Source organism: Priapulus caudatus, unplaced genomic scaffold (assembly GCF_000485595.1).
Source record: "Priapulus caudatus unplaced genomic scaffold, Priapulus_caudatus-5.0.1 Scaffold90, whole genome shotgun sequence".
NCBI classification, from domain to species: Eukaryota; Metazoa; Priapulida; class Priapulimorpha; order Priapulimorphida; family Priapulidae; genus Priapulus; species Priapulus caudatus.
The window spans coordinates 215849-231328 of record NW_014577151.1 but is presented as its reverse complement, the minus strand read 5'-3'; the positions used below and the strand labels follow the sequence as shown (position 1 = coordinate 231328).

General features: G+C 43.3%; 1 protein-coding gene across 1 annotated transcript in view; it reads right to left on the bottom strand.

Moving 5' to 3' along the window:
* LOC106804843 overlaps nt 1-13125 on the bottom strand; it is a 53812-nt gene extending 40687 nt beyond the window's left edge. The window contains exon 1 of the mRNA XM_014806199.1: nt 13071-13125. The gene's annotated coding sequence lies outside the window, so the exon portion shown is untranslated. The remainder of the gene's footprint in view (nt 1-13070) is intronic.
* Nucleotides 13126-15480: the final 2355 nt, after the last annotated feature.

Below are 15480 nucleotides of genomic sequence, written 5' to 3'. Positions count from 1 at the left end.
TAATAATAATAATAATAATAATAATAATATAAACAGGTGACGAATACATAGCAGAGGCTATAACCGGCATATATTCGAATCTGGCTATCCGATTGTAATCCGATTGAGCCAATTTATCAACAATGTAAGTGTAAACATGCACGTTCCTATGATGGATAGATGATCGGATAGATTCTTCTGGTCAAATTGAAATTCTTTACTTCATCGTCATCCTAGTTACTACCACTATTTTCCAAAGTTATTTACACTATATGAGTATAAACTAAGATTTTTAAAAACTGATCAAAACGAAGGGATCAAAACGAAAGGATCAAAAACAAAATCGCAGGCACAATTCAGACGCTACTGTAAGTAAGGCTATGCTCATACGTATATCGAAGTTTAGCCCGCGCCTATACTTAGGTTGCGTACACACACAATTTCGCGCGGGATAACTTAGCACGGGATAAATAGCACACTTTAAAATGCATACGCCGGATGTACCTGTCAAAATTTAGATGATTGAATATAAAATAATAAAAACTAGGCTTTCTACATTTTTTCTACCTAGATAAGGTTCTTAACTTTTATTGAAATTGTTTAAAAATTATTGTCAACAAAATCATTCATAAATATAAAAAAAACATGACTGATATATCAGCGCCACTTCTATTACGAACAATAAGGAGTTTCAGCAGGAGAACGCACCTAACTCCAGGTGGAGTCTTTGCGTATCCGATAACATATTTAAGTACTGATTGTATCCTGCGTGTCGTCACTTGATATCATAGTCTATGGTTTTACTTCTCTTTGGTTGATCATAGATTTTACGACCTCTTGCCCTCATTTACCACCCGCTCTTTCTCTTCTTCTATCTCTGTCCCTTCTGCTCTCTCACTCTCTATATATCCATATCCCTCTTTTTCTACCTCTATCTATATTTATCCGTCTCTCTCCATACATATATATATATATATATATATATATATATATATCCTCTCTTTCCCTCTCTGAGCTGCTACGAAAGCTCCTGCTAACCAGATTGCTTAGTGACATATACTTGGAATAATCGATCATACAGACCCAGCCGGTGGCTCTAGCCTACTGCTGTACCTCATCCACCACGATAACAACCGTCGGTAAATCTGAAAATCTCAGCACATGCACCTGATTCGCAACGGCCCTGTCTGTCTATCTGCCTGCCCCCTCACTTCCCGTTGTCTGTCACACGCCGTGACATATCGCAAAGATGCCTAGGACCCTTGTTGTCATCCATCAGAAGATGGGAATCACCAGAGGTTCGACATAATTTGCACACGCCCCGCCGACATGAGCTCTGGCGTCTGCATTGAGCTTCGTCTAATGTACTTTTCCTGCCAACAAACACCGTCAAAGGCTCGGGCTGCTGGTATGATTTTGCCTAACTTGCCCTTCAGCGTGGCCTTGACGGCTACTTGAGTGGTATTCATCGATCATAGCTGTCCCGCGGTGCTTCAGTGCGGCTTGCTATATATGGCAAGCCTACGCATCTTGGAGATGGTACCTGAACACGCGCGAGACGCGGGGTTTCGTGCAAAAGCTTTTAGGGGTTCCCGTCCAGTTGTTAGATTTTTCATCATCTGGAAATCGTGAAATTGTTACGCACGAAAGATTTACGGCTACACGCTCGCTGTCAAGCTTTTCACGACGCGAAAGAGTGTATCTGAAGACTTCAACGAGTTTTTTCGTCTGGTTATAGTCACGCCTCATGCGCAACAATCACCGATAATTTCGCGTTATAACACCAGAAACGCTGGGTTATTCAGCATTTATGACTAATTGCAGTAGCGAGCGCAATGTGTTCAACTGTTTCGATGCGACACCATTTTTCAGCTGTAAATTTTTGTCGATATTTTTTTCTAACGGCTTGTAATCACGCATTTGGATTTGCAACTGCAGCGAGGTTTTCTTCTCCATTGGTTCGAATTATTGGCCAGTGTTTTCGTGGTGTGGGAGACGGAGAGTTGTCAGATATATAGCGGAGAGAATCCGTTTGATTCGCTAATGACGATCGTAGTCTGTTCGCAGTATTTATGTCAGCAAATAAGCTAACCGTGGTGCGTTCGCTGACAGTTGTGCTGTTTAGCTGTGGGTGTACTTAGCCCCAGCATGGCGATGAATCGGCCGTTAAACGCCTCGGTACGAGTGGCTGCGACTCCTTAACACTGTGTCATGCGGCCGTCGTGTCGCAGCTGTCGGGGTTTGTGACAGTCTCCGGCAGGTCGCTTCCCTCGTGGGGGAATCGTGGCGCGTTGTCACGGCGCGGCGGCGTATAACGAGCTTCGTGCTCGCGCGTAGATTTTCCTTTCGAATATGGCCGCAATGCACCGATTGCAAGACTGCTATGTATACGCGATGAATCTCCCGACGCATAGCAGAGGAGCGGACACCGTCGGTAGCAATGAATTAAATTGGCACATTCGTAGATGCGACGTGGAAGCGAATTGAACTCAAAGCAGGGCAGATATTGATTATAAGATAAGCAGCAGCGGAGCAATGGATATGCATCGCTTCCCTCGGAATCGGGATAAGTCGACGGAAGCTGTACGCGCGCTGTCGGAGAATGGGGACAAATCGTAACTATAGTGTGGCTGCATTCTATAGTAGGCGTTCCGAACGGCTATTTCTGCCATGATGCGAGTAGTGCGCGTAGAGCATCGGTCAAACAAATGTAGCGTTTAACGTGTGCTCGCCTAGGTGTGTGGGTGTGTGTGGGACTTTCCATTAGCGACGCTGTTGTTGCTATCTCATACATTTGAGATCGCAGCTTGAATGGTGTTAAATAATACAGTCTAGGTACTCACGCTTCGCAATAAAATGAATTACACACACTCAAACTCCTCACCATATTGACTTTACTACACATGGCACTGACGTCATTACAGACGTAGCAACAAAGACGAAATCACGTGCAGAAAAGGCTTTGCTTACACTGCCGGGGCCCGTTGTCAGAAACAGAATTAGTATTAATATTATTGTTAGACTGCGACTCGTAGACCGTTGACAGAAACATAGTAAAGGTACTAGAATGTAAAATCTTCCGAGCAAATTTCCTCGTAATCTCACGATGTTTCTCTGGCAACGGGTCTCGGGACTAACTATAACAGATTGCTATGCGTGCCTCTTGACGTGATGCGGCCATGATGCCGAGGCGCGCCGAGGATTGAATTTGTGTCTTCCAATCACAGCCTACGCAGCACCAGTGTTTTATATTTTTAAATATGGGGACCCATTGGATCACCAAATCGCCGATCTCAGGAACTAGGGCATTCTGCTTAGAACGATTTCCTACGATAGAGTTTGGCACAAATACGAAAATAACACGCTGTTTAGCGCACTGCGCTACGTCATTCTGTTGCATTTTCGCATTTTCGTTATCAGAATAAGCCCCGCCTTCTTCGTTGATGGGCATGAATGGAGCGTCAACGACGTGACTCGTTACTGCGTGTAGGTGTTTGGCGAGACTGTTTGCTTTTCGTAAATAATGAAAGGCCCGGCCGATGCATTTTGCACCGAAGTGGAAAAATTTGGAATTTGTATCCGCTTTCGGAAGTGAACGAGTGCGTCATTCATTGAACATTGAAGTTTTTCTTAAAATTAAATAATTCCGAAAATCTCTAACCGCGCTACTCGATTGTTTTAGCCAATAAACGTAGCTATGTGTGTGACGTCTTGCCTGCGCGCTTTATGCTTGGCTTAGCGGGCCTCGAAATAGATATCGCGTGTGTTGTTTACATATAGCTTTGTGACATTAAGATGGGCGGTCTCGGGAGTTCTGCGATGATAACCTCGTAATTTCTCAGCATTTCTTAAGGTGCATGGAACATTTTACCAATTTAGTGGTGTCAGTTAGTCACGGATATGTCACAGTAAGTACTAACCGTATATGTTTCACATACGTTCACCTATTTTGCACACAGGCAGTCGATCATTGTGAAAAATTGTGTGAATATTTATTTTTATTGAGACGTTCCAAGTGTCTGTGCTTTCAACAGTTTTGTACGTCAATGCACGTGCGTCAAGAGCCATAAACTCAATACAATTTCAACTCTGTTATTGTTTACGCCTGAATGCGTGATTGATCAGGGAGGGGGTGCATGTAAGAGAGAGACATTTTCTTTGGGGTTCCGATAAACACAATTCCACTTGACAATTTAATGGGCCATTTTAATTGGAAGCTCTGCATAATAGACCCCCCCAACAAGCCCTTTGACTGACTAGACACGAAATTCAAAGGTCTGTATACTGCTCTTATTTAGCCGCCGATAGTTCTTATTTAGAACAAAGTCTTCATTGTTATCTTCTAAAACTACAGACCATCCGCTGACCGCTGTGGAGACGTGGGCCGGGCCTCGAATTTGGCGCACGTCTCCACTGCGGAAAGCGCTTCATACTTGAACATCCCCGCGGTCGCGTGCGCATATCCCGCGGAACTGCGCGTCTCATCCGCGCGCAGCGCTCAGGATTAACAGCAAAGCTGTGCTACACAATCTTGTATCATGTCTCTCTAGATACACAATTCGCGTTATATATACTAGCAGACTTTAATACTCGTACAACCACCAAATCGTGCCTTAAAATATAAACTTCATGTAAGTGACACAGTTGAAGTTAAATATTTCATGCAACTGAAAAGAAAACAGAAACAAAAAAACATTTTGAGAAGAAACAAAGAGCGCAATTCCCTTTTTTCCCTGCAAGTGAGCAGGGAAAAAGTGCTTAGTTGGTGACCACTTGGTTGAAAGAAAAATACCCCAAAATCTATCTATCTATTTATCCATCCATCCATGCATAGCATTCCATCCATCTCATCCATCGCATCCATCCATCCAATCTATCCATCCACTCCATCCATGCCATCCATCAGCCAGCCATCCTCCATCCATCCAATGCATCGCATGACATTTAGCCATTGCCATGCCATGCCTGCAATGCCCATGCCATCCCATCTCTTCCTATGCCATCCCATCTCCATCCACATCCCATTCCCATCCATCCCCATCACATCCCATCCCATCCCTATCCCATCCATGCCACGCCCATGCCATCCCATGCCATGCCATGCCATTCCCATCCATCCCATCCATCTCATCCATCCCATCCCATCCCATCCCATCCTATTCCATCCCCTCCCAATCCCATCCCATCCCATCACACTATCCCATTCCCATCCCATCCCATCTCATTCCCAACGCCATTACAGCCCATCCATCCCATCCATCCCAATCCCATTTCATCGCCATCCCTCAACCATCCCGTCCCATCCCATCCTCTTCTTATCCCATCCGCATCCATGCCATCCTATTCCATCCCATTGGCTATTCCGATTCCATTCCATTCCCATCCTACCCCAGCCCATCCCATCCCATCAATTCCCAAACAATAAAAAATAATATAAATAATTAAAGAGTAAAGACATGAAATAATAATAAATAATAGTAGTAAATTAATAATAATATGAAAAACAAAAAAGTTTTTAAAAGTTGATTACTTCACGAATTTCTAGCACCATCAAGTAGTACATTTGTGTGTTATTTGCTACAAAATAAAATGCTTATGAAAATGACAATTAGTGTTTCTGCTTTACTTTTATGCTTATTATACCTTCTTTATATGCCCTAATTTTAGCGGCTGAAAAACTAGAGAGACGCTGCAGCTATCTGCAACAGTAACTGAGGGAATAGATGTTAGACAACAGAATATACCAAATTCGTCTAGATTTTTGCGCAGAATTTAAAACCAACGTAAAAACATTTTTATCAGGTTGAGAGTTTGCAGGATATATTTGAGTAACGTTAGTTCCTTATTTTTATGTAAAAAAATGGGCCAATTTTTTTTACAAATTTTACCATAGAAAATTCGTGACGTAGTCCCTGAAATGTAGTAAAAATTTAATTTTTTTAAATTTTGAAATTACGCTGAAGTGGCAGAACGTACATACTTAAAGAGTCAAAATGCTAAAGGTAAATTTTTTTTTCCCCCAGCTGAGATTCGACCGGAACCACGCGGCTTATAAACCGACCTCCTACGATTATGCTACGGCGGCCACTCAATAAAACGCGTTATAATTCTCACGTACGTGATGTTCATCTGTACGCACCGCCATCTATTGACGAATAGCATTTTTTTCGAATTTTTAACTTTTATCGACGAAAATACCACAAACAAACCCCCAGTGACAATCTGGACGCAATTTAACTGTGCAAAAAGTAATGTGTTACCGCGATTTACATGAAAAAATCACGAAGAGAAAGCGATGTCATAACAACAAACACACAACACAGCCACGCACACACGACACACACAACACGAACACACACACACACACACACAACACACACGCAGATTAGCCTCTTTTAGTATAGGTACTCGTACGGCCTATGATTTGGCCTAGAAACGCCTGCACACAACCGCACGCGCCACGCCGCACGCAACTGAACACACACACACACACACATACACACACACACACACACACACACACACACACACATTACACTCACACACACACACACACACACCCACACACACACACACACAGCCACACACGACACACACACACACATATATATTCATATATAGTAATATATATAATATATCATATCAAGAGTTCATATAGAAATTCTCTTTATGGACTCTTGATGTATATACATACATACACCCCGCACCATTATATATATATATATATATATATTACACGTATAGAGAGAGACGAGAGAGAGAGAGAGAGAGAGAGGGAGAGATAGAGAGACGAGAGAGAGAGAGGGGAAAGGGAGAGAGAGAGAGACTTGAGAAGAGATGAGAGGAGGAGGAGCATGACTGATGGATGAGAGAGAGAAGAGAGAGATATGGTATATGACATAATTAATATTACAGGGTAGATTATTAAGTATGCTCTTAATCTCGTGCCCGTCAGAGTTGGCCGTTGTGAGTAGCAAACATTTCACCAATTACTCACTTGTATTTTCATTCCAGTTTTTATTAACCAAACCACTGAACGGCCGGTTACTAAATTCCAAGCTAGAAAAGCGATTTTTGATTTCTCGCTCTGCCGATCGAATTTTCCATAGTTACGATAGTTCGTAAATGAACTAGTGGATTTTGTGCTCGCGGTGTCAATGCGTGACCTCCACCGTCGTCGTGCGCGTGGCGTGTGTATAGTGCGTTGAGTGTGCCGTCTGTGGTGCGGACGTGTGTGGTGCAGTGCCTGCGATTCGTGCGGCTTCTCCTGTGCCTTTTCCCTTCCGTGAGTCTTTGCGTGAGTGATATGGGATCAGTAGCGTGTGTGTGCGGACGCGTGTGCGTTCGTGTGCGCAGCGTCGTGTATGTCGCGTGCTTTTTCCTTGCGTAATTTCGATCGATTTTGCAGTCATCGTGTCCCTGGGTGTTGGCCGCCACGCATTATGAGGACCGCCAATCTTCTTCCTTATCTCACCTCGGACGAAGATTGTGTATTTAGCGCGGAATTATACAGTCGAAAGTATCGTAACGGACGTGTGATATAGCTCTGAGCCAACATGTAAGAACATGCATATACCACCATACGTACGAAAGCCGAATGTGCGCAGCCCACTCATTGGGTGGACGGCGGCACTTGCGCGCGGCACCACACACGCACACACACACCAACACTGCCGCGCGCTGCTCGCGCGGCGCACGCGCCAAGCGCTATGCGTACAGGTACGGGTCATAGATGCATTCTGCACACGCACAGACATTTATTTATTATTCGCTAAATTTAATTATTTTAGAATAATTGCATAAACTAGCTCATTAAAAAAATAGATATTCCTTCCCGAAGTTTCTTCTGACTTGCCAAACACCTTTCTTGCGAAGTTATATCTCTGTGGATATCCTTGCCACACATAGGAACGTAGCGAGGGCGGTTAAATGCCAGCGATATTATCTGTTGCGTTACGCGAGATTGCCCATTTACGGGTTTATCGCAGTTGTGTTATAGGAGCTTACACGCACGCGGAAACATCAAAACAACTCAGCGGACTCTCTTCGTTGACGCAGCATCAGACACGACCCGACTATGCATCGCTGCATATCTTTACGCTGGAGGTCCAGCAGTTGTTAAAATAGCCTAACCGCCCAGCGCGGTTGAAAAAGTCGTCACACAATGTCAATCAGCGCATGACTTCAGGCCCAAATACTCGGAGCCATTCCTCGGAAATCACACGCACACACACGCACACGCACAACGCACACGCACACGCAACACGCACACGCACAGCCCACACGCACCACGCACACGCACACGCCACACGCACGACACATCGCACACGCAACACGCACAACACATGCCAACACACACACACACACCACACACACACAACACCACATACCACACACACACACACACACACACACACACACATTACACACATACACACACACACACACCACACACACACACCACACACACACACCACACACACACCACACACACACACACACACACCCACACATATATATATATATAATATATATATAATATATATATATATATTATATATATATATATATATAATGCACCCAATTCGCTATCCTGTAATTAGCGTGGTGGATGTTGGATTTACGTGCAGTATTGTTGTGCAGCGATCAGTCAATCATCGGCGTCAGTGAATCGATGTCACCCTGATCGCCGTAGCTTTCAGCTCGCACGCTTCATTTTGGAGGAAGAACCATGCAGTAGAGAGTAGCCTTAATGTTTCTAACCTTGTTAGTGCGTCGGCGCGCGTTAGGTTTGCTATGTATTTGCCTTGCTGTGTGTTGGCGCGTTGGCGTCGTGCCCGTGTGTGTGCGTTAGTGCGCGTGAGCCTGTGCTGTGCCAGATGTGTGTGCTGTGTGTGTGTGTGTGTGTGTGCTGTGTGTCTGTGTGTGTGTGTGGTGTGTGTGTTGACTCTGTGTGAGTGTGTAGTGTGGTGCGCGCCGCCGCGCGCGCGCGCGGTCGTGTGTGTGTGTGTGTGTGTGGTGTGTGTGTGGTGTGTGTGTACATGTGTGTGTGAGCGAGCAGAGTGCTGTGTGTTGTGAGGAGAGAGAAGAGAAGACTGATGAAGAGAGAAGATGAGTGTGATGGCTCTGTGCTGCCACAGGCTGTGTGTGTGTGTGGGTGCTGCCCTACTGGATGTGTGTGTGCTGGGAGAGAGAGAGAGAGAGAGACGAGAGAGAAGTGTGTGTGTGTGGTGTGTGTTATGTTGTGCGTGCTTCGCGCGTGTATGATGTCTTGGTACATCTTTATGTGTGCATACTTTGATTTTCTAACCCGGAACCGTGTATTAGCTTCTGTTTTCTAAACCAATTAAGCATTCCTACTACAAGATCCGTTTTTCACAACAGTAATATATAGCTGTTGTTGTAACTAGCTGGTTGGAGCTCTACGTTAGTGTCCGTTTTCTAAACTACTAAGCATCCGTGCTTGGGACACGCACCAATAGTTAAAAAAAAATGTTTTAATTTATTTCCCTTTTAACTCATCGTATACAGAATGCTATTCCATACAAATACACAGAATACAAGTACATACTTTTCAAGTACAATACAAATCCATACATTCCATACAAGCTACAATTCATAAAATACATATATATATATATATTATAATTCTATAATTATATATATATTGTTTGCTAATAATTTGCGAATGATACGTTATAAAATTAAATTACTGGGAACATAGTATGGATGATTTGATGCGTTATGTTCTGAAATAGAGATAAGGACTGGATAAGATAAATGTTATGTAAATGAATACTGTAATGTGTGAGGTCTTTAATGACAATATGAGAGAGAGAGAGAGAGAGAGAGAGAGAGAGAGAGAGAGAGAGAGAGAGAGAGAGAGAAAGAGAGAGATCAGCCTAAAGATTTAAGGTGATTGTTATTGACTGAACGTATTTAGAATACAGAGAAAAAAAAGAGAAGAGTAGAAACAAGGTGGTTCTCCACCAATAGTTAGCGCCTTAGTTCTGACAATAGCGACACTGAATAAGCGTTTTATGTAATAAGTTTGTGCTCGAGACCGCTAAGTCTATAGTTGCGTGAAAACTGACCAACTAATGTCATTAGGCAGTAAGATATTTTTAATCGAAATCTCAACGACGAAAGACCACGGAAATTAAACGACGCTCGTTTCCGGTGCAATAACGTCTTAAAAGGTGTCGCCCGGATCGAATCACTGCCTGATTACATACGAAGTAAAAAAGCAATGGCTGTCGACCAGCGACAGAAATCGCTGCCCGTAAACATTGAGTCGACGCTTCGAACACATTCCAACGTTCGGAATTCGCGTGTTCGTTTCGTATTTATTCGCCTCTCGATAGTCTCCCGAGTTAACGGGAGGTTATTAGAGACGCTTGAGGTCTGCGCATGACACACTCCTCTCGCGTAAGATCTAGTACACAGTGCAGACTGCAAATTTGATACCACATCAAAGTAGTCCGGGTCAGGTGCGCGTCAAATCGTGTTTGTACGCTAGGATTTGGTGCGCGCTTGGCGATCGACAGGCCCGTACCAGTTTGATGTGGGATCAAATTTTGCAGTCTGTACGGAGTATAGGATGTCAATGGCGACTTCTTAATCATTCGCTTCAAAGCCTAAGGAGAGCTTGGTGTAGTTCTCCTTAATTACTATAATTTGTCCTCTCTTGAGCGGAGCCTGTAAGTCCGAATCACAAAAATACTATCAGACCTCAAATACAGACAGAAGGCAACCAACCGAGTCACATGAAGGAAGTTCACCAATGGCCTGTGTCTCCGAGGAGACTGAATGGTCTAAGAAAAAGAAAAAGAAGGAGTGGTTTACCTTTACCTGTTCGTACACAGTAATTCATTGTTAAACTCGAGCCATGACGACTGCTAGGAAGAAAAGTCGTCTTTATATACAGTGTAAATGCTACGTGTTACTGTCACCGAGATGTATCCATTGCGCTTCGCTGCCACATCATTTCTCTTCAATTACTACCGCGAAATAGTTAGTCGAATCCGAAAAAACGCACGCGTAAAATATTCGGGCAAGCGCGCGTGGCTCCTTCGTTCAATTAAATCTAATCTAATTAGTGCATACGTAAATGTCCTGTTCGTTATTGTCGCAGTGCTGTCTCTTCTTTGCTCTTGACTCGATCCTCGCCTATACAGTTCCCTGATGTGTGATGCTCAATTTGCCACTCGATATTGATCGTCCATGCGCATTCTCCAATTATACAATTCAATTGAAATATCAATCATTTTAATATCAATCAATATCAATTAATCAATCAATCAGATCAATCAATCAATCATTTCAAATATCAATCATTTCATATATTTAAATCAAATAAATACAATTTCAAACTTGCGCAACAGAATCACAATGTACGCGGGTAGCTGCTTGCATGCACAGTTCTCTTGCACTCCAGCTGAACGCGACTGCTTTAAACGCGCACCAAAATTGCTCGCATGTTGTTGTCCAGCTGATCTCCACTGGTGAAGGGCTAAACGATCGAACAGCCTCGACTAACCTAAGCAAATTCGTATAGGTCACAATCTCAGCAGCCTATTGTAACAGGATTAGTGGCGCTGATAGGGTCTATGTCTTTCTGGGTACTGCCGGACACTGCGGCTGCTGTTGTCAATAACAACAATTAATAATATTAACAATCAACAATAATGTCAGCAACAATAACAGCAGTTAGTAGCAACATTAGTAGCAGCAACAACAACAATAACAGCAGTTAGTAGCAACATTAGTAGCAGCAACAACAACAACAACAGCCGCAGTGTCCGGCAGTACCCAGGGAGACATAGACCTTATGAGCTCTAGTAGCAAGAAGAGCATGCATGTTTGCGAGTTGTAAAACTTTTAGGTAATTGGGCGTCGCGGATATCTGTCACGGCCACAAGCTGCCCTCGGCGTGCGTGGCCCGTGCGACATGCCCTTTAATAAGAACATCGGTTGCGGCTATGCGTGATCATAGTCTCATGTAATATGACTTTCAGCAATGGCACTCGCCATCAATACGCCCAAGTAAACAGCAAGCCAGCGCCAGCCTAATTACCCACATGTTGTTTAACGGTCTGATTTCGCCGCGAGTGAGATTTGATTTGCTTCGAGTTGCATCTCGCGCGCGTCTCGCCAATTTTATTGATAGTCGCCTTGATATGTTGTCGTATTATGCAGTCAGCGAGCGTTATCGGCTGAGCGAGTATTCGTTTCGTCTTGACGACAACAACAGCTATTGCAGCGCCGTATAGGATTAAGGTCCACACCACCGCCGATCCGTCTTTGGCATGGTGACCTTAACGCGACAGCGCACGCGCGCCTGTTTAATCAGATCGATAGTCGGGATCGATGCGGCCGACGGCACGGGCTTGTGTGCCTTTCCTAATGATTTTAATTTGCAGACATTGCCGACGAGGATTAAGTTAGAGAAATCACATCGACGGCCCGGCTGCAGGCGAGCCTGAAGGCTCTCGGGATCCAACACGTACGCAGATGCACACGCACGCGCATGCACACGCGCGCACGTACAAGCGCGCACGCACGTACACTGCACAACATCGATCATGTATCAATCCGTATATTAATAATATTAAATATTTATGAAATATATGTATATGTATATTATCATATTATTCGTGTTAATTTACTATCATTTTATAAAATTTTATTAAACCATTGAATAGAAACGGCCCAAATGGTTGCAACATACATACTACAAACTCCGTACAGTACAATTACAGAAGTAATTAGGAGAAGAACGGAATTAGCATGGCGCGAACGATTAGTATAATAAGGGCAGAAATTGCACAATGTTGATAAATGTGTAAACAGCAAGGGCGAACCCAACGAAAGTAATGAAACGTACCATAACTAATAATCGTAACATATCTGAGGCTATCAATGTGATCAAGAGTGATGAATTAGCATGAGATTATGCTATTATAGTAGAACATAAAATAGCAGTGCAATAGGGACAGTAACGGTTAAATCAGTGTATAGAAGTATCTATACTTCCACGACGCTACTGATCACGCTGTGATACACCCCCTCCCCCCACCAACTCTACTCACCTGGTTAGTTATTCCTCGTGTCTGCTCGGTAGAGCTGCAGGGGATTAGCAGATTGGCAGGTGCGATTCGAGCTGCTTTTACCTGTGAAATATGTTAAATGATTACAGCACATATGTGCACGTACATCTTGCATCGTAATTCAGCAAATAAATGACATATAAGTAGTTGCGGGCTGGCGTCTTCCTAGATTAGCAGTATGGATAGAGCACGTACGCTTACGTTGTAAGATTATTATATTACGATTTTATTATACGGATCGTTGTTGTGGTGTTAAATGGATACAGACTCAGCTCATGGGTAACTCTATTCCAACAAAGATTTTTCAAGCTTTTACTGTTGTTACTGTATTATTTATTATTTATTGTTATTTATTATTGTTAGTATTATTTATTTTAGTATAATTTTAGTATTATTTATTCTTACTGTTTGTTACTGTATGTACAACACCGCTGTTACTGTACTTCTCTGTGTCACGTAGCGTTTCACAGTCGATGAAACGCAAGACGGCTTCGCAAACCCACACGTCTATGTGCGTTGGCACATTATTTACGCGTTGCGCAATGGCGCCGTGTATTTTGCGTGCTTTAGCTGAAGTGTTAAGCGCTGACACCGTTAGTTTGCCGTTGTGACGAGTCCTAAGTAGACTAGCAGCATGAAGAGTATGTCTCACGGGGAAAGATCGTAAAGACGTAACACTAGTGAATGCTACATAGTGTGACACTCACTACTTCGTGACCCATATGCTAAAATATTAATCAATGAACGTTCGACTGCACTTCATAATCATAGGCCTCAAGTAATGGGAATGCGAGACGTTTGCTCTGCTTTTAGGCCATTTCAACGCTTTCACTATATGGCAAATCCAGACAGCAATTTCTATACGACTGCTGCGATTTACGAGAATTAAGAAACCGCAGCCTGACATTATACGAAATTTCGTGTTTATTCGTAACAATTCTCTTTCGCAATGATGAAATTGTACGAGTTTTGCTATAATTATATATTATCTTTATAATTTAGACGCCATCTTGTTTTTCTCCTTTTCTTTGCTAGATTTCATATATACCGCTCGGCAAATACCACAAATTGATGCAACGCCCATCCAACTATCACATGGAGCAAAGTATACATATTACCATTTAATTACTCGCAAATACCTATTTCCGTTGTATCTACTTCCTTGCCCACGTTGCTACCGGAATTGATACCCGTCAGCCTACTGAGCAATACGTCCCCGCGTATACCTAGCAGATACTGGCTTCAATATACTCTACAGTCGACACCACATAAGACTCGCCAACCAGCACTCCTCTTTTCAAACAGAGGTCGTATTAGGATATTGTATGTGTGTCTTAGAAGCGTGCTCTGACAATCATAAATGGACGTAGCAGCGGTGTGGACTATGTGCGGCGCAAATCCGGTGCGAAGGTTGGATGGATGTGTTAAATCGGGAAGCTATGGGGTAATAGTATAGGATTTAGAAGAACAGGAGAATCGCCGAGAATACTGATAGTAGGGAGGATATATGGGGCATCGTGTGCTGTGGAGGAGGTAAGTTCTGACGCGCGTGACAGGGGCGTGGTGGCTGTGCGTAATGTGGGTCGACGGGCGACTCTACGTGATATCAAGAGCTAATAATACATTATACGTTATTATTATTAATAATAATAATAATAATCATAATAATAATAATACATGTATTATTAGCTCTTGGTGACATGTGAAAGAATAAAGATGGCGTGGGTGGGGAAAAGAGATGGGATTCAGCACGTGGTGTGAACGATGCGGAGACTGTGGTGTGATTGTGTGTGTGTGGGGGTGGGGATGAGGGAGTGACCTACAAGCCGCGCCGTGAACGACGCTGAAGACACACTGTATTATTATTATTATTATTATTATTATACCATTTTTTTCGCTACTAATAACAGCTATATGAACGGGGAGTAAACGGTGATTATATGGAGGAAGGAGATCGATTCTCAGAAGGATGTGGGCGTTATACGTTTGAAAACAAGTAATCAGGAATCGAACTCTTCGCCCAAAACGTTCTCAAGCACGTAGCTTACGATTCGTCAGAAATGCTGCGAAAGGTGTGCACATAATCTTGGTATTCTTTTCCGATAACCTATGAGATATTTCATGAAGTAATTGTATCACATCGGCAACAAGTATAAAATAAGAGTGCACATTACCAGTGCACCCGTATTCACAGTGCATGTCGAAAAGATATCGTCGCTGTTTTATTTCCGTTTTGCCAATAACAAACTGTGATTGATTAATATTACCATGAACAATGTGCTTGTGTGTGTGTGTGTGTGTGTGTGTGTGTGTGTGTGTGTGTGTGTGTGTGTGTGTGTGTGTGTGTGTGTGTGTGTGTGTGTGTGTGTGTGTGTGTGTGTGTGTGTGTGTG